This window comes from Leuciscus leuciscus, assembly GCF_965113295.1.
Source record: "Leuciscus leuciscus genome assembly, contig: HAP1_SCAFFOLD_294, whole genome shotgun sequence".
Lineage (NCBI taxonomy): Eukaryota > Metazoa > Chordata > Actinopteri > Cypriniformes > Leuciscidae > Leuciscus > Leuciscus leuciscus.
In genome coordinates, this window is record NW_028118433.1 from 75,380 (window position 1) to 87,089 (window position 11,710).

The window sequence follows — 11,710 nt, forward strand, 5'->3', positions numbered from 1 at the left end:
TTATATAAAGACATGGCCTGTGAAGCATCTTGTTGTCCCTGCGAGACAGTTTTAAATTTGAGCCATTGCAGAAATTGAGATCTTTGGATTCCGTTAACTTAAAATAACTTGTGCATTGTGTTGAATGAGCAGGATTGGGTGATCACGCTAAACAGACATTTTTAACAGCCATACTGTATTATACACATTTCACAGTAATGAGACTCATTGATTTAATCCTAAAATGCTTGAGAGAGTAGGGATCGATATAACGAGTGATAAAAATACTATATATGTGACTGAAAATAAGGCAACTTAGATAGATTGAAAGGGTGCTATTTTCTGCAAACTGCAAAGAAGAAAAATGCTTGCTCTTTTCTGCAAAGAAGAACTTGCTTTATTAGAATTGCATGGGGAAACTGCTGTTATCAACCAGATGAGACTTCTGAAATTCAGGGACAATTGAAAGAGATGGTTGCAGAATTTATAAAGGATGAATTTGATTAATGCGGATCTCTGAGTGTTCAATTTCCAGATGACACCAGACAGCACTTGGGACGGCTCCCTCAACATAACCAACAGCAACTGGACTGTGCAACAAGTGAGAGCGAGAAACATAAGGACACGGCTGCAGAGAAAAGAAGAGGCGTTCGGTTGGTGGGCCTTCATCCCCTCTGGAAGAGGAAGCTGAAACTTCTGAGGGGCTGGTATGGACAAAGACTGTGTTGATGCAGAAACAACCAAGAAAACATCCTGCCATCATGCAAAATCATCATGCAGACTCCGTGGCTTGGCCAAAAGCCAGACTGAGGAGAGGCAGAGAGACAACAGCATCCAGAGTCAAACCACTATGTCCCAACATGACACCAGACCCCTGAATGCCAACAAAGACTGACAGATCAAGTGCATCGGATGAGGAGGGAAACACTCAGACAGCAGCCCAACCAGTTCAACTGATCGCTGGTCCAAGCAGAAGGACTGCATCCTTTACTAAGTGGGCACAGGTGATGCGTTTTCAATGATCACTACAGAGACCGCTTCAGATTTCATTGATTGGCCATATTAATTGTATTTTGATTATTCACTGGTCCAGCAGCAGTTCTCTATATTCTGTGAAGCTGACACTCTCTAATGCTTTCTTTCAATAGACATTAGTCCAGATGTAAGCATAAAAAAAAAAAACTACAACTGACGCTGAACTTAGCATAGTGAGGGACTACTACTGCATTAACCAACTAGGGGTAAGTGCATAATTAGATAATTGATGATGTTGTCCATGTTGAACAGAGAGCTTTTGGGCTCTGCTTTATAAGCTTGATTGATACTGAGCTCTCTATCAGGAAAAAAAGAGGACATAATATGTTCAAAAACAAAAAATATGGATGATAAAGCTATGGTGCCGGTCACTCCATCTTGGTCAATAGTTATTTTTTTTAGGTTTAGAAATAAAAATGGTAACTACATAAATTACAAACACATGCTATCACAAATGCTGTCATTATCAGGGATTTCAGGATGTTAATATTGTTGGTCATGAATTCGAGATTATGCTAAAATCTCCAGCCATTTAAAAGAGCATCTCATAAGCAACAGAAGAAAAGATTTTGAAGAGAAATTAAATTAACAGATGAATGACAAATCAGATAAGAGAAATTGATAATGGTTTTTCAAACGACAGCATGTCCAGACCAGAAATTTTTCTCTATTAGATATTGAAAAATGTGGGGTTTATGACAGCAGTGTTTAACACAATCAAATGGCAACTGATATCGACCAGCTGTGTTATTCAAAACATTTAGACACTGTCAAATGGGGAATGCCACATTGCAGTAGCTTTTGTTATCAGAGTTGTGTTACCAATTTACAATTGGTTGTATTTGCACCTTGGAATTTAGAATAGATAATTGAATATAAAATTAAGTCTATATCATTCGTCAAGAAGGCATAAGCAAATCCCTCAACTTCAGACTATTGGACAAATGAGGTATTATAAGACAAATAATTACACTAGCAACCCTTTTTACTATTTTAATTTCAGATGGGGGAGATTATTAGAAAAATAAAATTTGAAAAATAAAAAAGACAAAGATTCACAAAATAATGTCAGAAAAGGAACAGCAACTCCAATAGGCTCTATCCCAGTTCCAGAAGGACCCTTCAAACATCTAGTGATAGATTATGAGGACATGATAAAATCAGTAAGAGGAAAAAGATACAGATACAGTTTTCATAGATTTAGCAGATGGGTCGAAGCAGAACCCTCAGCAGACCAAGGAGCAGAAACTGATAAAAAATTTTTACCAAAGAAGCCATCTCAGATTAGCTCTGACAATCAACAGAACAATTAAGACTAAGATCAAGCAATGGATGCCTTAGGCCATCAGCTAAAAATACACCAGCAAAATGACATGGCAAAACAGACAAGCTCTGAATTGACTACTGGCAGAAAAAGGAGGGGTATGTGTGATGTTTGGAATTGACTGTTGCACCTTTATTCCAAATAATACAGCCTCTGATGGAGCTTTTTCTAGGGCCATGAAGAAGCTGAAGGATCTGAGACAAGAAGAAAATGCGGAGAGAGACAGACACGTTGGATAGTGGTTTGACTCTACAGTATATTTGGGTCCTGGAAAGAATGGTTCATTAAGGTGGGAATAATAATATCTGTGGCTGTTGTCATTTTTCTTTTGTTGTTCTGCTGTGTTGTGCCTTTTCTCAGATCCATGCTAGCCAACGTGGCCACCAAACAGATGATTAATGTGTCAGTCAAACCATCTGGAGTTAACATCGGGTGCACAGACTCGAGTCAAGAGTGAACCTAATTGGGCCAGGACTGGACGAGCTAGACGACTTCCTGTAAGAAGTCCTGGTGGAGGAGAAAGGAAGTTACTCTTGTTATTCTTGTTTTTCTTTTTCTTTTTTACTTTACAATTATTGGGTTTAACAATTTTACACTGTTTTTGATAGAGAGGGAGGTAGCCACACTGTGTATTTTATTTTTGGGGTAAAATTAGACAGATCATTAGAACATGGGTAGAGTAGGGAGTTAGTTAGAGGGGTTTTAATTGTTTCTTTGATTTTTTATAAAGGACCCCTTCCTGAGTGTTTTCTTTTTTTTTACACTTATAATCCTGCTGAGAATACTTTTACATATAATCACACTAACTGTCACAAATATGAATATGTGAATGAGAGGGGATGATACAAGGTTTGAAGCAGGTCATTGCCCGTGGTACGAAGTAATGCAACCAGATATAAAGGGAAAAGATAAGAATGTTTTTACTATTTTTATCACTAACTAATCATTTTACTCATTATAACAGAGTTCTTTTGAAGTTTTTATGAATTAAATGTGAAGTATATGCATTAGACTACTGTAAAATGTTTTTACGGGGTAAAACAGAGAAATTAATTACAAGCGCGGTCACCAATTGCCGGACCAGCAAGGGCAGACTCAACTGGTGGTTTAAAAACCTGCTGTCTGCTCCAACACCAGATAGTGCCCAGGGCACCTCTGGCAACGATGGAGCAACCCAGATAGCACTCCAGGCCACCGGAAGCGCCTGTGCAGTTCCTCTGGCACCGTGGGACAATTCTGACTTCAAGTCTGTACACTGAGATATGTTGATTATGCTGAAAAATCAAATGTTTGAAGTAATCTATCCCTTCAAGACTGATAATAGAAAAGGAAGATGGGATCTTTTACTCCGCTCTGGTCAAGTGGGGGCAGAGATGTTTGGTCTCACTATTCCTCCAGGGTGTACCTTCGTGAGTGGGCTTATTGATAAGAGAGATGGATGGTCCATATTGGCCATGATTGAAAGGTATTGGAGAGAAGCCTGATCATGTAGATACATTCTGGGACAGAAATGAAGGTGGGACTGGATTAGTCCCAAAGGGGGGATATGTTGAAGAATTTTCCCTTGATTCATGTCTAAGTATGATGCAATGAAAAATTACAAGCATGAAAAAATAGGTCTGGAAAGGATGAGAGAATGGAAAAATACCCAGTATGCATAAGAAATGCAAGGTGTCAAAATACTGTATGAAACAGGACACCATTATGTAAGGTTTTGAGATGTTTGACCAATAGAGCTAATTGTGTCAAGGTCACCAGGCGTGACAGAGGGGAAGAGATAGATTTGAGAGTATCTATTGGAGACTTGATGATATGAAAAAAGTATAAGACATGAACACTGGCCAATGTAACTTTGGATGTCCGGATGGCCAGCCGGCTTCTCCTTTATTGTTTGTACAATAAAGTTAATTCTTCTGACCTGGAACCTCGACTCTGAGATACTTCTTTGAGACCTGAGCCAAGAAGGAACTATGAATTTGCCACAACAATATTAGTCTCCGTTTATCCCGAGGTTTACCGTAGTCCGCCGGATCCAGGCTGTATCCAGATCTGATGAAGGACCTGCACCTGGACGCGACGATAGCGCAGTCCTGAAATGTCAACTAGGCTCTTCCCTGTGAAGGCCTCCCTCCCCTCCCTTTACCTCTCTACAGATAAAGCGTTGTCGGGATAATTCCGGTTCGCGTGGCTACGTGGAAGCCATAAAAATTCTGTATTATTAATTTTAAGGCCAGACAAGTAGTATGTTGAGGGTTGATTTGTAGGGAAGGACTACACATATATTCAAATGCACATACCTACAGACTGAACTCGTAATACGCATGTGCACGTCATCGGCGTTCTCACTGGTTCGCGTTTTTGAAGTTTGCGCAGAAAGAACTTATGAGTTTTCTGTTAAAACGGTGTCGTGTTAGCGGCCCCTAAGTTAATAACTAATGATCGTTGCGACGGAAGTGAATCAATCACTACCATCCGCCATCTCTGCTGATCACCATCATTGTCCGTTCTCCGCTCTGGTTTCTTCTCTACCTGCAAAGACAATCATATTACTCATTCAGCTAAGTTCATTTATCATCTCACGCTTTATATGTAGAAGCAAAAATATGAATTATGAACAGATAATTAGGACAAATGTTAGCTATCCCTCACTTGTGAAAAAGATGCGTGTTTAAATGTATTGAATGTGCACTTGTATGTTTAATTCGAATCTCATATATATATATATTGTTTTACGGTGTGTACTTTACTCTTAACACCTTTTACCTATTGTTTTACGGTGTGTACTTTACTCTTAACACCTTTTACCTATTTATTTATTATTCTCAGGTAAGGTAAAGAAAGTCAAATCTGACCTAAACCGTAAGCGTTCAAAAGGTACTTACAATTTGGTCAGAAGACTCCTCTGTGGTATGTTCTCATTAAAAGTCTTCCAGCATCATAAATCTCAGTAGGCAGATTTTGTAATCAATTAAATTTCTTTTAATTGGTTACTTTTCTTTTTATAATAAACAAAAATATAAAAGGCGAATACAACTTAATCGTTTAAGTATAAAATACAATAGTCATGTTTTGAAACAAAGGTGTAGTAAGCTCTGGGCTTCTTCTCTTCTGCTCTGGGCTTCTAGGCGTCGGGGGCTCTGGCGTATCAGTATCCCAAGAGTTCATCAGTCTTTTATACTCCTTGTTTACAACTGGCATTTGGTTGACACTCCTCCAAAGTTTCCCAGATCCTTCTCCAGTCAGGTGCAAGCGGTCCACCTCTTCATGTCCTTGAACTACAGTAAACTCAACTAAGATGGCTGAGTTCATTTAAAGTTCTAGGAGTCCTCTAGCGCACACACATAATCGCACTTTTCTGCTCCTCTTAACATGGGTTGGCACAGTCATAACCAATTACTGTACATCTATGCCAAAACAATATAAGCCATCTTTTACAAACAAAATAAATAACAACATTGAATGCAATGCATTACACTGGCTAAATATGTGTAACAAAAAGGCATCTATAATAAATAAGGAGGCAGGTAATTGCATTTTCTTGATATTATACAACACCCCCTTCATGCAATTATCCTGACTCTTTATCCTTCCTTCTCATAATTGTAGCACAAACTTTGTTCACTTCATCAAACTTTACCAATAACATAGACATTTGTCCATCATTCTTAAATAGATTGGTTTGTTACAGTTCATGCAATATTTCACCCAGTTTTGTTTTCTGGTTCCCATAACAGAAATAATCAATTATATTTCTTTTGTAATTGTATTAAAATTATTTATTTATCAAGGGGCAAAACTTTGTGCTCTGCTTGTTTATCATGTATTAGGCCATTTTGGATCCCAACAAAAATCCAGTACTTCAAGCACCCGGTCCCCCCTTAGAGGCGCGGCTCCACCCCTAGCCCAGCTTCCAGGTGAAACGTGGAAACGTGAGCCGCTGACATCTCCTACGGCCTTTAGGGCACAAAGTTAGTATCTCTGGGGTATGATGGGTTTTCTTGCCCAAACTACTAGTTTAAACATCCCCCTTGGTTTGTACCAGTCTTGAAATGTATTCAATGTTCAAACAGTGCACAAGGTTTCTTTTTTTATTATTGCTTGAAACGTCCAGTTCCAAACCTCTGGGTCAAATATTGTCATGCAACTCATTTTCTCATTCAAATATCTTACACTAAATCCATCATTTCTTAAGCATTAACAGATTCTCAGATATCATAATTGTACCATCAAATATAAAAAAAAACTTTTGTAGTAATTGTTGCATAAACATATCACATCCTACAATTATTTATCTGGTTAATTATGGTTACATTTCATACATTTACTATAATCAGAATAATCCAGTTATTAAACCTTTGTATCCAGAGTAATTATTCTAATGTTTCCCTTAATATCTGAGAACACTATATATTCAAACATAAATTATATAAGTCAATAAATCAATTTGTTCCTTGTTGGTTCCCATTGTAAAGTTTGCAAACAATCTCTTAAGTTAATAATGTCCATCTTTAAACATTTTATATTTTAAATTAAATGTACAAGTTCATCTTTTAACATGCCCTACGGTCACAAGAGTTTCTTCTTCAATTAGCATAGCATATATTTTAATTTCCTTAATATATTATATACATTCAAAGTCCACTGAAGCCAATGAATTCTTTAATTCATAAAGATTTAAAAATATTTCAAAAGCAAAAACAACAACATTATTTTCAGTAAGTTCTTACTATAAATTATCTTTACATCCCCATTATAATAAGGTTCACACTTTGTTACATCAGTATTTGGTGGCACCACACACATTTTAAATCCTCAAAAATTAACCCAATAATTAAATCATCTTATCAGAAGTTCTCACCCTAAACGTCTCCTTAGTTAAATCTAAGGTATAATCTTTTCTAACCCCAGATTTGTTTGTTACTATAGTATAATACCTGTTCACATAATACAATTAAATTATTCTTTATTCATTTACAATAATATATTTCGTTTTCTTAAATCATGTATTTATCAGTCAGTAAAAACCATAAACACAACTGGCATTATAGATGACATAAAATTATTACATTTTATGTTTACAATATCAAACACCCACTTCATAATAGTCCTTTTAGTTCTACGGTTCTTATTTTATTTATTTATTATAAATCATTAAAATAATAAAGTAATAATATTTACCAGGATTTCCCAAAAGGTTTAACTGACCCCAGCTAAGGTCTCAGTGCTGGTGGATGCAGAGCGGACGTTTCTTACTATTACAGTCTATCTTGTTGTATAGTCTATTTGACTGAATAAGAGGCATATACAAACTATATACTGTAGGACTTCTTCTGCTATTTCCACCCCCTTCTTTGAAAGGGTTCCAGATCAACACGGTCTCACCCCTATTCGTCACATACTGCCGTTTAGTCATTTCCCCCTCACGTCCATAAGCCGACGTTGAGGGTAGCTACCCCCTATTCGTCGCTTGACAACGGAGAGGGTCGTCCGATATTTGAATGCAAATCCCTCATCTTTGGATTTTGACGAAATGGGGGTTATCCATCCAGCTGGAAAGTATGGTTTCAGGCGATTAATTATGCTGCAATTGTGCATTTTACAGTAGCGTGCGGCGCATATACTGTTACAATCATTGGCGCGGTGACCATACATTTTCGTAGGGCAGAAACCCTTGACTAAATCGGTATCACGACTTTTTTTTCTCTCTCTCTCTCTTTTTTTATATATATAATTTTGGCCTACATTAAAACGACATAATTGCAGGACTGCATATTTGCTGTAGGCTTAAAACATGCCTTAATTTAGGTGGGATATTTTGCCGATGGTATTTCAATTTGTGAGCCTACAACTTTGCTTTTTTTGCGACAAAAAAAATAAATAAACAATATTCGCCTACTTTTATAGAACTTTCATCTCAATACTGATTATGATGTTGTAATAAATTAAATAGCCTACTGCAGAAATGTTTATATTGCTTAATATGGACATATCCTTTGGCAAAGTGATGGATGCATTCTGGTGTGTTTAAATGTAATGGCTACATATACCCGTGTTTCCTTCACTTAGACATTTATGCTGACCCTTTAAAATTATATTAAAAAATATTATAAAAAAATATTAAGACTGTACTTTTTAATTATGATTGATATTTTGGCGCAATTTTGTGCAACACGTCACTGTGTGCGACCATCGCAGAAACCATTGCCCAGCGCGATTCCACCACAGTAAGTCGCTTACAACAGTCTCATAAGAAAGAGAAATGAATAAGCATTTACACGTCCAAAAGTAATACAATTACGAGTTTATAAAAAAACAAAAAAACATGTTGTAGGCCTATATATATATATATATATCAGGACAGGGTACCGTCGTCGGTGTATGAATGAGTGAATGAATGGGTGAATGTGAGGCAATCTGTAAAGCGCTTTGGTGGCAATGAGTCTGTTGCAAGCGCCTATATAGTCCATTTTGTGTGGAAATAAACTCATAATTTTATTTTGGACGTGTAAATGCTTATTGAGGGATTATTGGGGATATATATATATATATATATATATATATATATATATATATATATATATATATATATATATATATATATATATATATATTAGTTTAAGTCTGGCAAGGCAAAGTTTATACAAGTATCCTGATCATGTTATTCCTGTTTGTTTATCCAAACACAAGGATGTGTTCAAAATATCATGAACCCTAAAGCTCACACAAAAACTTATTTTTAAAGCCATTAATTTTTTATGATATTGTGATTGCATGAATGAACAAGAGCACCATTTACTTAACTTCTTAGCCTAGTAGTTATTCATATTGTAATATGTAGTTTGGTGATCTATTCTTTTTGGATTTGTTCTTCTCTTTCTCTGCAGGTTCCTTAATCCCTGTCCTTTAAAAAAAAAAACATCACCTCATTACATCGAAAAAAAGGCACTTTTAAGAGCCACATTTGTCTTGTATCTTGTTACTCTCTCTACTGTTGTATTGTGTTCTCTCTCTCTTGCTGTCTTACTGACCATGTCTGATCCTGAGATGGACCGTCTCCTGAATGAGATGAGTGACCTTGTTGATCAGGCTGAACATCAAGCTCACCTCCAACAGCTCATTGGCATGCACCAGGAAGCAGAACCATCCACCAGTCAGCCTTCCACCAGTAATCCGTCCACCAGCCGGCCATCAAACAGCAAGACAGTGAGGGAAACATTATTTACGGCAGGCCCAGATCATCCCGGAAACAAGCAGGTACGATTTTTTCTACATTAATGTTTATTAAAATGTAGACTCCAGATCTAGTTTTGTATCTTGGAAAGGTATAAAACATAATCACAAGTCATGGGTCTGAATTAGAATATATCTGAGGTTATTATTACGTACCTGTGCCTAGCATCAGGTAAAGTTTGTGTCATTGAGTGTAAAAAGCAACAGCTTTTTTGCTACAGCAGGTCCCAGTCACAGCCAGAGTCGAAAGACTGGTGTCTCTCATGTCAGGGCTCCGGAAACCAGTGCGGAAATGACCATTGACTTTCCTTCCGTTACTGCAGGTGTGTTATTTATTTTGACTTCACTGGTTCAAAACAGTATGTTCATTTATTATAAAATCGCCATTGTTCAATGCTACTGTTTTTAAATATTGTGCATTGTTTTAACAGAGTCCTTCCTTCAAGAGCTTAAACGCTCACTGGGTGAGGACATACATGAAGATGAAATGGCACTTCAAGCCTCAGCAGACTGGTCGACTCGAAAGAGCCTCATATCAGGGTGGTGGGAGAAAGAGAGACCCCGACTGGTCAACACCATGGTGGCTCGACAACATGCGGCAACTCGGATCTGCCAACATTGTGGAAATGGTCCAGCCGTTATCCGTTGTTGTGACTGCCGACCACACCCATTCCTCTGTGGCCAGTGTGATGTCAGGGTCCACCAAGGTCAAGTGTTCCACAACAGGGATTCGATGACACTTGCATTTTTTCATCCATTGCCTCCCACAACTTGTGTTGTGGAGAGGGTTCTAACCCAGTGTGGTAAGTTGTAGTTTTTAAGTCACATTCTTAGACTTGACTGAAAAACGAAATGCTGTTTTCTGATAGGTCGATGAAGCCGTCAAGTGCATCTTGTTTAAAATAGTTTCCAGTAAATAAATGTTATTGTTTAATTCTCATCCATGTGTTTTTTTGTTTTTTTTTAAGAGCGTCTTGTTCCTTTGGAGATGCCAGAGACAATATGCGGTTGTCTACAAGTATCGTCCAGTGTCATCGCAGGACAGTCCATAGTTGTGTTTACAATGAATGGTAAGAAGAACTTTATGGGTTTGGGTGGGGGTCACTTCTGTAGAATTTTCTTTTTGATTTTCTCTGATTTTCTTTATCATGGATGGAAATCCAGAGGTGTCAATAGGTTGTGTGTTGATTAGATTGGCTGGGCCCACCTATGTGGAGGAAAACAATTAACCTTTGTTTGAATGGGGATAGTTAATTTGCCTGACAAAAGTGTGACTTCCTATAGAGTGTCTTACAAAATGTTTGTAGAAGTGTCCTCCTGATCCATCCTTAGTCAAATGTTCCCATATCAGTTGTCAGAATGACACAGTTTGGTCTGTCAGAATTAACTTTGTGTATATATTTCCTTCTTTTTCCAGGGCGATATGATCTCAGATTGCCTCAGATTATATGCAAAGCATGTGAAGCCACTTGGAGTCCTGGAGTCCATTACCCTTCAAATTGCGCAAATTGAAATTGCGAATTGAAAATAAGCACAATGGAAACACGTCAATTTCGCAAAAACTCCCGTTTATCGCAAAAAAGTTTTTACGCTCTCATGAGGAGGTTTTTCAGGCAATTCGAAAAAGGAATATTTCGCAAAACTGCTATGGAAACCGTTTTTGCGCATTTACAGTCACCTGACTTAGAAGACGCGGTGTGTTTGAGGTCCATGTATAGCTACGCAAATAATAATAATTTAATATTATTTTATCATAACATTTAATAGGCTATATGTAGAAGACGCTTTTATGCAAAAAAGGAACAAAGCTGAGTGTGGAGCGCGCACTGCATGACACGGAGGCGCGAGCGCGAACACTTGCATTTTCCTATCAACAGTGGAAACAACTTAAAATAGCCTAGGCTACTCTATCATTTCTTGTCATACAGAAAATAATAATACATTATTCCCATCTACTTTTATTTGTGTAAACTCACAATAACAAGAAAATGTTGTGCTTTTGTAAAATAAAATAAAACAATCAGACGCTTTCATGATCTCCGTGAACTGGAGCGCGAGAACTGAAACAAAATATAGCTTATGTAGGCTAAAGCTTGAAATGTCCACTTTAAATCGAACAAATTCGAATCGAAAGCTAATACC

At 37.4% G+C, this 11,710-nt stretch overlaps 1 long non-coding RNA gene across 1 annotated transcript; it reads left to right on the forward strand.

Annotated features, from left to right (window-relative positions):
- The first annotated feature begins 9,794 nt into the window (after positions 1–9,794).
- LOC309491497 lies at positions 9,795–10,625 on the forward strand. Its single transcript, XR_014203147.1, has 3 exons — positions 9,795–9,891; positions 10,000–10,371; positions 10,537–10,625. It is a non-coding gene; the product is annotated as an uncharacterized lncRNA (long non-coding RNA).
- The last annotated feature ends 1,085 nt before the right edge of the window (positions 10,626–11,710 follow it).